Genomic DNA, 14,301 nt, shown 5'->3' with positions numbered 1-14,301 from the left:
CTCTGCGTTAGTTTGTGATGTGTTAACTCTTTGAGTTATCAAAATCAACCTCGTCTACCTTTCTTTAATTGGCACCTGTAGAGTTGTGTCTGCCCGTCTTTTCTGCCCCCTAAACTCTTAGGGGTCACTTATTTCTTCCACCTGCAGCATCCAGGAAAGTCAGCTGGGGCAGACCAGTTTCATTTTCAGCTCTTGGGGGCTGCGGAATATGTCTCCGTCCCCACCTGAGGTTCTGGGAGAGTAGCTTTCCCAACTTTAATGGAAATGAACTGGGGATTCATTTGGACCCTAAAGCTGTTCTTTTTACCTTAAAGCCAGTGTTTTGTGCCTGTCCACAAACAATTCCAATGTTAGTTTTTCTCATGCTTAAAATAAATGACTCTCTTTGATTTGCTTCCAGTTGTTCAAGGAGAGAAAATTAAATTCTTACATCACTGGGAATGATCGCTTGGTGTGGAGGCCTGGATTCAGTTGAGACTAGGGACAAGGCAGGTGGGTCTCGGCATCTTCATCGATCTCCTTTGTGGAAATGGAGCTGAGACTGGGTTGCTGCTTCTAGCTCAGATTCCCCTCTACAAAAACTGCTCCTGGCTCCCTTACTAAGTTCCTGCAGGAAAACCAACAGATTTCCTGAAGTTTCCTGTGACTCAACATTGCTCTCTTCCCATCACTCGGTTACCTCAAAGCCAGCTCTTTGGAATAACCTCTAAGGCCACCAAATTACATTTTTATTTCATTAATCTGTTTCGCTTCTGCCACTGTACCCTATTCATCCTTATTCATTTTGCCTTTATTCATTTATTCCTGCTTCCTTTCCCCCAACACACATACACACACACACACACACACCAGCAACAAAAGAACTGTAAGAGAATGGAGCACGTTTTATGCCTAGAACAGTGCTTGATGTTCCATACATATTTGTTAAATAAATGAATGACTTGTTTTTCTGTAAGCAGAGCAATAACCTGAGATAAATACCTACCATGACTCCTCCATAAAGGGTGAGGGTCTCATTGCAGTGCGTGAGCAGACGGTCTCTGAATTGTTGCTTTTATGACACACAGCTGGCTTATGTAAGTAATTCATTCCCTTTTTGGTTCCTTCACTTGTCCCATCCCAAAGTCTCTGGTGACCAACTCATGCTGCCTTCCTGCAGCATTTTCTGGAAGTCTGGCTATCCAAGAAATCCAAAGCTCCAGGCTCAAGGAGGTGGTTGGTTATCCCCACAAGGACTTTGAATTAGGATTCCCTGAAGCTGAGGTTTTTACACTCTTACCTCTCACAGACTTCAGCCCCTTCTCCAGTCTACTTTCTCCTGACTCTGCAGACTACATTCCTTCCTCACAGTCCCAACAGCCAGGACAATGAAGACATTCTGTTCACCTGGGCTTGTATGCACTCAAAGCTCAGAAAGAAATGTGGAGAATCGTTCTCTCCCTTTTTTAATTCTATCAGTTAGTATTAGTAGACACTAGTCTTGTTTGTGTGCTCCCTTTGACCCTTAGACCTATCATTATGATCAATTGTGAACTGAAATTGATCACTTGGACTAGTGAGATGGCATTGGTACCTGCCACCTTGATGGGATTGTATTGGAATCCCCTGACACATTTCTAACTCCACCATTTGGGGCAAGTCCGATTGAGCATGTCCCAGACTGTACATCTCCTCCCTCTCTTATTCCCACTCTTATATTTAACAGGGATCACTTTTCAGTTAAATTTAAACACCTAAGAATAATTGTGTGTTAATTACAGAGTTCAACCAATTGTATTAAGTAGAACAAAAAAATACTAAAAGGGATAAGGTATTAAATTGTACATCAACAGTCAGGACAAAATAGAATAAAAAAGGGAGAGAACAATCCAACATGGGAAGCGTGATACACAGCAGACTCATAGAATGGCAGATGTCCTAAACAGCACTCTGGTCTCAGAATCAGCCCTTAAGGCATTCGGATCTGGCTGAAGAGCCTATGAGAGTATTTAGGCATGGAAAGCCAAGACACTCTAGCAAAAAAAAAAAAAAAAAAAAAGAGGACCTAAATGAAAGATCGCTGCGAGTGAGATCCCAGTAGAAAGAATGGGGCTATCAAAGAAGGAGGTACCTTTCTCTGAAGGGAGGAGAGAACTTCCACTTTGACTATGACCTTGTCTGAATAAGATTGAAGTCGGTGAACTCAAAAGGCTTCCATAGCCTTGGCAACTCATGACTAGAGCCTAGGGACATTACTGACGCCATAAACAAGAGTGTCAATTTGTTAAGTCAACAGCAGGAGTCACTGTGTACTTACTCCTCATGTGGGATCTCTGTCCTTAATGTGTTGTCCAGTGTGAATTAATCCTATAACTAGTACTCAAACAGTGTTTTACACTTTATGTTCTGTGTGGGTGCAAACTGATGAAAGCTTTACTTAATATATACTAAATCGATCTTCTGTATATAAAGATAATTGAAAATGAATCTTGATGTGAATGGAATGGGAGAGGGAGCGGGAGATGGGAGGGGTGCGAGTGGGAGGGAAGTTATGGGGGGGGGAGCCATTGTAATCCATAAACTGTATTTTGGAAATTTATATTTACTAAATAAAAGTTAAAAAAAAATTAAAAAAAGAAACGTGGAGAAAACACATGTATACACTCTCTAAAGTAGATACAGCTACTCAGTTTGTTTAATGAAAGCAACCTAAATATCCCACAACTGAGACTAGTTTTGTGAATCAGAATATATCTACCTAGCAGACTAATATGCAGTTATTAAAACCCCTAGCACAGGCATTTGGCACAGTAGCTAAGCCACTGATTTGGGATGTCTCCATCTTATTTCTGAGTGCCTGGGTTCAACTCCCATCTGCACTTCCAATCCAGCTTCCTGCTACTGCACACCCTGGGAGGTAGCAGCGATGGTTCAAGTACCTGGGTCCCTGCCATCTGTCTGAGAGACCTGCATTGAATTCCAGGCTCTTGGCTTCAGCCTGACCCAGCCCTGGCTACTGCACACATTTGGAGAATGAACCAGAACTAGAAGCAAAACAAAGAGATTCACTTATTTTTAAGTATGAGAAAAAGTGGTATTGTAATTGCTTGTGGATAGACACAAGAACCAAAACACTGGCTTCAGCATAAAAATAACAACTTTGGAGTCCAGATGAACCTACAGAGGTTGGGGCCCCCACTACAGCTTGGTAAACCACACTTCCAGAAATAAAAAGTTATAGCATACTGACTAGAATTAAAAATATGCACTAAATGAAGAATATAGCTGTGCTGAGATAGTGGAATTGCTACAGAATTTGAGTTTGATGTTTATAAACATTGTTACTATTTGCTTTACAAGCATGTAATTTTAGATAAACTTAATCTTAAACACAGGAATGGCTGCAGGACTCCATGCATGGTATTAGGACTCCTTAGGCAAGTGCTAGCTCTTTTGAGCAATATACAGCTCCAGCACCAGCTCCAGTTCAGTTGAAGACACCTGAGTTCAGGATCCCAAACCCCAGGTGCAGTGTTGCCTGGCAGCCCAGCTCAGCTAGTCAGGGAGTCTTGTACTATTCCAGCCAGTTCTCTCCTGGCAGATTTGGTGACCCTTTCAACTTGCTGTTCCTCTTGCAATTTTAAGTCTCATCCTCATATCCCCTATAAAATGTTCTTCAGGCTATGAGTTTTGAATAAAGAAAGATGTTTTAGTAAGCCTTTCATTACTAAAACAAACAACTGAGAGGAATTACAAAGGAAGAAATGTAATTTCATTTCATGGTTTTGGGGGTTCACAGCCCAAGATCAGGGGCACCCCTGGTCTGGCATCTGATGAGGCAGAGGCTGCCAATGGCAGGGCTTGTGTGAAGGAAGAATCCCGGGGTCTCCCAGGAAGCAGAGGAACAGGGAGAACAATCTCTTCCTGTAAAGTTAGAAACCCAATCCAATCCAATCACATTCTAAAAGCCCCACCCCCAAGCACCACAATTGGATCAAGCCTCCACTCTAAGTACCATCAATCAATGACTTTAGGTCTTAAACATCTGTATGAGTTGGGATGGGAGGAGGAATGAATCTTTTTCAAAGTATAGCAAAAGGAGTACAAAGCTCTCAAAATTATCTTCAAAACATAACCCCAGCACCTTCAGTGCCCTACATCCACCGTCACCTCCTTCAGGCGAAGAGAGCCCTTCTTGGGCAGCAAGTCTTCCTGAGGTAGCTGCTGGCTCCTTCTTTGGGCTGTTTCTTTCCTACATGCCATGGATCTGCTTTGCTCCAGCTCTTCACTTTGCCTGTAGCCCACTTTGACCTTTTCACGCCACACCTGTCTCATTTTCCCAGCCACTCCTCTGGCTAAAAACCTCAATTGAATCACCCACTACACCCTGAACTTCAACAAGGAAATCTCTACACCTCCGCTCTCTCCCTGGTGTTAGATGATCCTCCTCTAACTTCACAGAGCTATAATTGTTTGTTTGTCTGTCTCCTCCAGAAGATTGTGTCTCCCAAAGAACCTTGTCTTCCTCTCTCCTCCCTTTCTGTATATCTCCTTTACACAATGCCTGGTCAATATCAGGTGCTCACTATAGGAATACTGAATTGTGAAAGATGACTATATTGCCTGTGTTTTAGTGCTAAAAACCAAAAGGCTATAGTGGGTTTGCTAATGGTGAGCAATTCAATGAGACTAGAACTTAAGGCAAATTTTTTCATTTATTTAGTTTTCCGATATTTTATTATGAAAAATTTTAAATATAATGCTCTGTTTCTCAATATCACATTTTTTTCCTATTTCAGATGGAGCTAAATGTTCCCCAAATTCTCCAGTTATTGGGTGAAATCAGGATTTCTAAACATATAATTGCCTGAGGCAAGGGACTGTCCATAGCATGATGAGTTTTGAGATTTTGTACAATTAGTGTAATTGGACCTGCAGTTAATCAATCCCTCCTGCTAGAAAGAACCTATTTAAAAAAGCTTTCTTTTCTACAATCTCATTTTGTGCATAATAACAACCATATGAAACAGGAAGAGAAGGTGGTAGGTTAACCACTTCACAGATGGAGAAACTGGCGTTCATGGAGAAACTGGGGTTCATGGAGGTTGGTTTGCCTACCTAGTTCATATAGGATGGACCTCGGTCTTGACTCCAGTTATCCTCCAACGTTGTCTTAACACAGTTGACTGTGAGGAATTGTCCAGTCAATTTTGCCATAACTCACTTGGTCACTGTGTTGTGGGTCATAGTCATCTACAACTTTTATATTGTTCATGGTTCTCCAACAGTTCCTGGTGATCCATGAATCTAGTCTATAGTGAAACCAAATGGAATAATGGATCTTGGTGCAGTGGCCTTCTTTGGATCTTGAGAAGAACAATCCAGTTGGCATAGGTCAGTAGAATCAAACATGTTTTTCATGAGGCACAGAGATTGAAGGGCAAGCAGGTTAAATGAGAAACCACTTCTCTCATACCTAGGAGAGCAGTTGTCATTGCACTGTGAAATAAATGCTTGCCTATTTTATTTATTCTTTTTGTGCAGCTAAATCTATCAGTTTCCATGGTGCCCCGTGTTCACCATGGAAACTCTGACAAGCTCGTTATGCTTTAGGGGGGAAAAATTTGAGATGGGATAAATGCATTCTTTTTAAAACTGTGTTCTCCTGAGTGGGAAGCCTTGAGGGATAGCAAATCATGATAAGCTCAATTTTCAGTATTTTAGTGAGAACACAGGCTTGTCTATCCATCAGAGGAGCACACTTGGACCCCCTAAATTACTTTACCTGTGTGGCAGTAGTCATGTTTCTGGTATCTCACTTCTGTGAGATGACAATAGAGGAATGACTTTACTAATCAAATTAACTGTCAAACTTAATACCTAAGAGACAGCAGAAGTGTAAATATTTCCTGGGTGAAGCTTAGGGTGCAGTGGGTGGTTCACATGAGATTTAGGCCAGGGGAGTGCCTGGGAAAATGAAACAGGTTCAGTGTGAAATGGTCCAAGTGTGCCGAAGGCAGAACGAAGAGCTTGAGCAATGCAGATCCATGACAGGTAGAAAAGAGGAGGGAGACAGCCCAAAGAAGCAAAAGGAATACAAACTCTAATTGTCAAATTTTATGGGAATATGACATGAGTCCCTCTATGTAGTGTTCATCTGTTCAATCAGCAAGCATGTATTGAACATCTGCATTTTAATAGGCACTATGCTAAATATTGTGCATGTGACTCTGTGTGAAACAGATACTGTTCTCTGCCCATATGGAACTTACACTAATCTTTCTCTCTGCAACTTCTAGGAGTGGGGATTAATAGCTTTCATGGTAGTACCATAGCACTTCCTTAGCATGTTTGGAGAATGGTACATTATCATATATAAAATATCAAATTTTAAATAAGAAATGCAAAAATGCATTTAAGTGACAATGAAATGATACTTGTTAATAATAATACAGACTACTATTTTTAAACATTACTTCTTTTAGATAGTCTGCTATTTTTAATTATCTATCTTATTGCTTTTGTAAAATTGATAGGTGTTCATTTATACAGTTTTTAAAAGCCTGGCCAGTGCTGCGGCTCAACAGGCTAATCCTCCGCCTGCGACACCAGCACACTGGGTTCTAGTTCCGGTCTGGGCGCTGGATTCTGTCCCAGTTGCCCCTCTTCCAGGCCAGCTCTCTGCTGTGACCCGGGAGTGCAGTGGAGGATGGCCCAAGTGCTTGGGCCCTGCACCCGCATGGGAGACCAGGAGAAGCACCTGGCTCCTGCCTTCGGATCAGCGTGGTGCACGGGCCGCAGCGTGCCAGCCGCAGTGGCCATTAGGGGGTGAACCAACAGAAAAAAGGAAGACCTTTCTCTCTGTCTCTCTTGCTCACTGTCCACTCTGCCTGTCAAAAAAAAAATTAAAAAATTAAAAATAAATAATAATAATAAAAAAAGCCTACTATCAGGGCTGGTGCTGTGGCACAGCAGGTTAACACCCTGGCCTGAAGCGCCGGCATCCCATATGGGCACCGGTTTGAGACCCGGCTGCTCCACTTCTGATCTGGCTCTCTGATGTGGCCTGGGGAAGCAGTAGAAGATGGCTCAAGTCCTTGGGCCCCTGCACCCGCATGGGAGACCCAGAAGAAGCTCCTGGCTCCTGGCTTCGGATCGGCATCATTCCGGTCATTGTGGCCAATTGAGGAGTGAACTATTTCTCTCTCTCTCTCTGCCTCTCTTCTCTCTGTGTAACTCTGACTTTTGAATAAATAAATAAATCTTTAAAAAAAAAAAAGCCCACTGTCTCAATGTCCAGATATATCATTACCATTAGCACCTTGTGGTTCTTTTAGGAAAGTGTGAATCTGGAAAAGACCAATGATAATAAACAGTTCTACATGTTTGCAGAAGGGAAAATTAAGCTAGAGAAAAGTTACCTCTAATGTATAGAACAGCAATTTCATTTGGGCAAATACATGTTTTTATCTGAATTTTTAATGAAGAAAGAAAAACTTCAAAATGAGAGAGTTAAACTGCAGCTTAAATTATGTTTTATGCCAGACAAGTACAAGGAGATAATTTTTCCCTGGCTGAAGGTTTTTAGTACTATGCAAGCAGCTGTCTCCATCATCTACTCATATTACCGATCCCTAGAATCAGATGGCTCCTTAATGGAGTTCATCTTAGGCTACTTTTCCACCATGACAGCAAGCTCAAGACAAATACTATTGCCCTGGTGCTACTTAGGTCATATTTCTGCCCTAACATTAATTACAAAGACACTATACTTTTACTATCTGAGGACAAGCAATAGACAGACTCTGTATTTGAGTCCCCATTCTAGCTCAGCCTCTAACCAATGAAACCTTGGAAAAATAATTCTACCTCTTCAGACTCCAGTTTCCTCATCTTTAAGGTGAGAGGTCACATGCTATCACCAGTTCCATACTCTTTATGTCCAGTGACTCATTTTCTTATTTCTCCTGCTTAGATTTTAAGTTTTAAACATTTCTCTCCCAAGGAAACTAGTACAAAATAGGCACTTGACAAATCAGTTAAATGAATGATTTTCCTACTTATTCATTAAAGACCAAATAGCTACCAACCACACATAATCTGTCATCATGAACTATCTAGTGTAATCACATTGAATTCATACAATTCAAATCAAAAGCAGATATAACATTTTTGTTAGCCCATGCAATTTATGTCAAGTTGGACAACTTCTATTAAAGCTTTGTGGAATGTTAATATTAGCTTAAGAAAGATAATTTAGAAAAAAAAAAAAAAAGCAGGGAGGAGAAGCTCCAAGATGGCGGAATAGGGAGGGAGCACATTGATAGTCTGTGAAAAGATAGTTTAATAAAAGTGGAGATACTGTAGTCTCAGGGAAGAGTTAGGGGAAAAAATGCAGAGGAAACTCTTCCAGAATTAGTGGGACACGGTGGACCTATGTGGAGGGCACGGGCACCATGGCTCGGGACCTCAGCTGCCGAGTCTACACACCAGCGCTGGAAAGGGAGGTGAGGTGAAACTGCGGTAGACTGAGACACTGGTGGGAAAGCAGGAGGAAGAGCCTAGAGGGAACGAGGCTCGAAGCCCTGTGGGGTAAAGTTCACCAGCCTAACTAGAGGAGAGAAAAAAAATAAAAGGGACTGGTATGGACACAATTCTCTCTCTCCACTCACCTTACAAAGGCAGGGAAAACAATAGAGCAGGTGCCATTTTGGACATACATAACAGCTGCACCAGCTCAGGGCTGTGCCCGCCCTCAGCCAAGCAGAAAAAACTGACTCTGGTGGAGAGAAGTAACAGGAGATTAAGACCTAGTGAATGTGTGGAGCTTATGAACTGGGACTGTGAAAAAAAAAAAAAGAGGGTGTGTGGTAGAACTCATGGTGTGGCTGAGATGTGAGTAGTCTCCGTGGGAGACACCCCAAATTTGGTAACCTTGGCAACCTGGTGAGGGACATTGCAGGGGAATCTGAGCTTACACTGAGCTTACACATATCCTTTGTGTGATCCTTGGGACAGAGCAGACAAATATTATACCCACTGGGGCTAGTGCTCAGGCACTGATTGCCATTGAGAAGAGCTCAGCTGAGAGGAATTACTTCCCTTCTGAATAAATAAAAAAAGAGAGAGAGAGAAAGAGAGAGAAGATTTACCACACCAAACCTGGGTGTTTCACTCTTGGCACACCCTTAATCCTGAAGAACTGAACAGAGCTCTCTGGCCACACCCACTACAAGCCTCTAGAGATTCATCAAAAGCAGACAGTCAACTTAATCTAGGGTTATACTATAATGAGAAAAGCCACCACAGTGAAAAAAAAAAATAAGAGGAAGAAACCAAAGAATACCTCCACAATGCCAAACAACAAACACAGAAACCGAGGAAACAAGAATAAGGAAGACATGACACTCCCAAATGAACATGACACTCCAATACAAGATTATGAAGATGATGAGATAGAAGAAATGCAACATACAGATTTTAAAAAATTTGATAAGAACATTTAGAAGTTATCAAAAACAAATGCATGAACTACAGAAATCCATACAGGACAGGACAGAAAATCTCTCTCGTGAAAATGAAATCTTAAGGAGGAATCAAAATGAAATGAGGAATTTAGTAGAACATGAAACTGAGATATTGAAGAGAAATCAAAATGAAATGAAGATTCAATAAAACAAATGACAAATGCAATTGAGAGCCTTAAAAACAGAATCAGTGAGATAGAAGAGAGAATATCAGACTTAGAAGACAGAGAACAGGAAAGGAAACAGGCAAACCAAAGAAAAGAAGAGGAAATTAGAAATCTAAAAAATATTGTTGGGAATCTACAGGATACTATTAAAAAACCCAACATCCGGGTTCTAGGAGTTCCTGAAGGCATGGAGAGAGAGAAAGGATTAGAAGGCCTTTTAGTGAGATACTAGCAGAGAACTTCCCGGGTTTGGAGAAGCAAAGAGACATCAAAGTACAGGAAGCACATAGAACCCCCAATAAACATGACCAGAAGAGATCCTCACCATACAGATTGTAATCAAACTCATCACAGTGAAACATAAAGATTCTAAAATGTACAAGAGAGAAATGTCAGATTACTCTCAGAGGATCTCCAATTAGACTCACAGCAAACTTCTCATCAGAAACCCCACAGGCTAGGAGGGAAGGGCAAGATATAGCCCAAGTACTAAGAGAAAAAAATCTGCCAGCCCAGAATATTATATCCTGCAAAGCTCTCATTTGTGAATGAAGGTGAAATAAAGACCTTTCATAGCAAACAGAAATTGAAAGAATTTGTCACCACTTGTCCAGCCCTGCAAAAGATGCTGAAAGATGTGTTACACACAGAAACACAGAAACACTGCCATCAATACAAAAGAAGGTAAAGGAAGAAAACTTCCCAGTAAAAGATCATAGGAAGTTCAAAGCATATATTAGAAATATCTTTGGGAAAATGGCAGGGCAAAGTTACTACTTATCAATAGTCACATTGAACATTACTGGCCTCAACTCTCCAGTTAAAAGGCATAGACTGGCTGAAGGGATTAAAAAACAAAACCCATCTATTTGCTGCTTACAAGAAACACATCTTTCCAGCAAAGATGCATGCAGACTGAAAGTGAAAGATTGGAAAAAGATATTCCATGTCAACAGAAACCAAAAAAGAGCTGGTGTAGCTATCCTAATATCAGACAAAATAGACTTTAACACAAAACTGTTAAGAGAGACAAAGAGGGGCACTATATAATGATTAAAGGATCAATTCAACAGGAAGATGTAACTATTATAAACATATATGCACCTAATTACAGGGCACTGGTTTATTTAAAATATATGTTAAGGAACTTAAAGGGAGACTTAGACTCCAATACAATAGTACTGGGGGACTTCAATATTCCACTTTCAGAAATAGACAGATCAACCGGACAGAAGATCAACCAGGAAACAGCAGATTTAATCGACACTATTGCCCAAATGGATCTAACAGATATCTACAGAACTTTTCATCCTACACTTAAAGAATTTACATTCTTCTCAGTAGTACATGGAACCTACTCTAGGATTGACCACATACTAGGCCATAAAGCAAGTCTCAGCAAATTCAAAAGAATTTTAAGCATACCATGCAGCTTCTCAGACCACAGTGGAATGAAGCTAATAATTAGCAACTCAGGAATCCCTAGAGCATATGCAAACACATGGAGACTGAACAACATGCTCCTGAATGAACACTGGGTCATAGAAGAAATCAAAAGAAAAATCAAAAACTTTCTGGAAGTAAATGAGGATAACAACACAACATATCAAAACTTATGGGATACAGCAAAAGCAGGGTTAAGAGGAAAGTTTATAGCAATAGGTGCCTACATCAAGAAGTTAGAAAGGCACCAAATAAATGAGCTTTCAATGCATCTCAAGGATCTAGAAAAACTGCAGCAAACAAGACCCAAAACTAGTAGGAGTAGGGAAATAATTAAAATCAGAGAAGAAAACCACAGAATTGAATAAAAAAAAGTACAAAAAATCAGCCAAACAAGGAGCTGTTTTTTTTTGAAAAAATAAACAAAATTGACACCCCATTGGCCCAACTAACTAAAAAAGAAAAGACCCATATCATAAAATCAGAGATGAAAAAGGGAATGTAACAACAGACACCACAGAAATAAAAAGAATTTATCAGAAATTACTACAAAGAGTTGTAGGACAGCAAACAGGGAAATTTACCAGAAATGGATAGATTCCTGGACACATACAACCTACCTAAATTGAACCAGGAAGACAAAGAAAACCTAAACAGTCCCATAACTAAGACAGAAATTGAATCAGTAATAAAGGCCCTCCCAACAAAGAAAAGCCCAGGACCAGATGGATACACTGCTGAATGCTACCAGACATTTAAAGAAGAACTAACTCCAATTCTTCTCAAACTATTCAGAACAATCGAAAGAGAGGGAATCCTCCCAAATTCTTTCTATGAAGCCAGCATCACCTTAATTCCTAATCCTGAAAAAGATGCAGCAGAGAAAGAGAATTACAGACCAATTTCCCTGATTAACATAGATGCAAAAATCCTCAATAAAATTCTGGCCAATAGAATGCAACAACACATCAGAAAGATCATCCACCCAGACCAAGTGGGATTTATTCCTGGTATGCAAGGATGGTTCAATATTTGCAAATCAATCAATGTGAAACACCACATTAACAAACTGCAGAAGAAAAACCATATGATTATCTCAATAGATGCAGAGAAAGCATTCGATAAAATACAACACCCTTTCATGATGAAAACTCTAAGCAAATTGGGTATAGAAGGAACATTCCTCAATACAATCAAAGCAATTTATGAAAAACCCATGGCCATCATCCTATTGAATGGGGAAAAGTTGGAAGCATTTCCACTGAGATCTGGTACCAGACAGGGATGCTCACTCTCACCACTGCTATTCAATACAGTACTGGAAGTTTTAGCCAAAGCCATTAGGCAAGAAAAGTAAATTAAAGGGATACAAATTGGAAAGGAGGAAGTCAAAATATCCCTCTTTGCAGATGATATGATTCTTTATTTAGGGGATCCAAAGAACTCTACTAAGAGACTATTGGAACTCATAGAAGAGTTTGGCAAAGTAGCAGGATATAAAATCAACACACAAAAATCAACAGATTTTGTATACACAGGCAATGCCACAGCTGAGAAAGAACTGCTAAGATTGATCCCATTCACAATAGCTACGAAAACAATCAAATACCTTGGAATAAACTCAACCAAAGACGTTAAAGATCTCTACAATGAGAACTACAAAATCCTAAAAAAAGAAATAGGATTAATTTTCACCTCTAGGTCTTAGTTGTTAAAAAAAAAGAGAAATATAATTTAAATTGGAATATTGAACTTGAATGTGTTCAAAAATCCCCCTTGGCATCCTGGTACTCTAGGATGATAAATATTGAGGTAGGTAGGGAAGCCACTGACATAATTTTATACATTTTGTGGAACTAGTAATTAATTTTTCTGCTTTTAACTAGAATTTACTCATCTCTAACACACTATATTGACAACTAAGACCTAGAGGTGAAAATGAATCCTATTAGGTGGATAGTTCCTGAGACCACAGAGAAGGGTTGATTTGTTCAAGGATGTCAATCACAGCCCAATTGGTTTGAGATGACAGTGGACAGATGTTTACCCCTGTAAACAACACATGGTGGTTGACATGATTAGAGCATGCATGTTCCCAGATTCCACACTTCTAAAAATATGCTAACTTGCACTCTACCTTAGCAGAAAACAAACATTATCAGCATTCTTGAGGCTACATAACTGATGCCCACTTTGAATAGGTATAAATTTCATATAGAGAGTAAAGACCAATTGAAATTAAAGTTAAATGGCAAAACAATGTTTTTAAAGAAAGAATTTTGAAGAATTCTCACAGTATTTGAAAAAATATAAAGTCACAAGGAAATCTAAAGATGAATGTCAAAATTCTCTTCCTTTCTGAATACAAGGAGTCTTCAAAAAGTTCATGGAAAATGAACATTACACAAAAACTTTTCATGGATTTCCAAAATTTTTTGCACTAAAATAAACATTTCTAATTTCATTTTTCCATGAACTTTTTAAAGTACTCTCATATTGCTAAAGGAATTATTTTATTATTATGTATAAGTGAAGAAATTTACCATTTATGCAAAGTTTCCATATAAAATCAAAAGCCAATAATTACATTTGTGACCAAAATTCTAGCACTAATAGAATGGAAAAAACAATTCTGATATGGAATTTTTGTCGTTGCTTTTATAAGTTTGTATTTCCAGAATTCTTTGTGGTGAGAATCATTCATAATCCCCCCCCCCCAGAGCATTAATATTGTCATGGTGTATATCATACTACAAAATGCTATGCGGCTGAGAACACATAACTGGGTTTTAGGAATGTCTAAGTATGCACTAGGAGCCATAAGTAATAGAAAATTAACCCAAACTCTTGGGCCAAATGGTAATGTGAATATGCTGTCTCAGATAAATAGCTGTGATCAACATTGTCTTCTGGCAGCACAGGTTTGTTGCAGGTTCAGTCAATGTCTCCAGCACTGGCTTCTCTCTCCCTGTGCCCTTCTCCTTCCCTCTTCCTTCTTTTCCCCTCTTTCTTCCCTCTCTTCTCTCTTTTCATCTCTCCACGTGGCCATTTTCTCTGGCATCTCTCTCTTCATGGTCACAAAGAATGGTGATTTTATACTATCTCGAGTTCTACTGAAGGAAAAATGAAACAACTATTGTTCCGGGCCTTCTCAACAGTTCCAGGAAAAACAAGAACAAAAAGAT

General features: G+C 39.7%; 1 protein-coding gene across 3 annotated transcripts in view; it reads right to left on the bottom strand.

Moving 5' to 3' along the window:
- GDA (guanine deaminase) overlaps positions 1–14,301 on the bottom strand; it is a 295,068-nt gene that overhangs the window by 106,868 nt on the left and 173,899 nt on the right. The window lies entirely within an intron of this gene.

The sequence above is a fragment of the Lepus europaeus genome, chromosome 12, assembly GCF_033115175.1.
Source record: "Lepus europaeus isolate LE1 chromosome 12, mLepTim1.pri, whole genome shotgun sequence".
In the NCBI taxonomy this organism is placed as follows: domain Eukaryota; kingdom Metazoa; phylum Chordata; class Mammalia; order Lagomorpha; family Leporidae; genus Lepus; species Lepus europaeus.
Note: the sequence above shows the minus strand (reverse complement) of the source record. Positions and strands in the feature narration are given on the sequence as shown.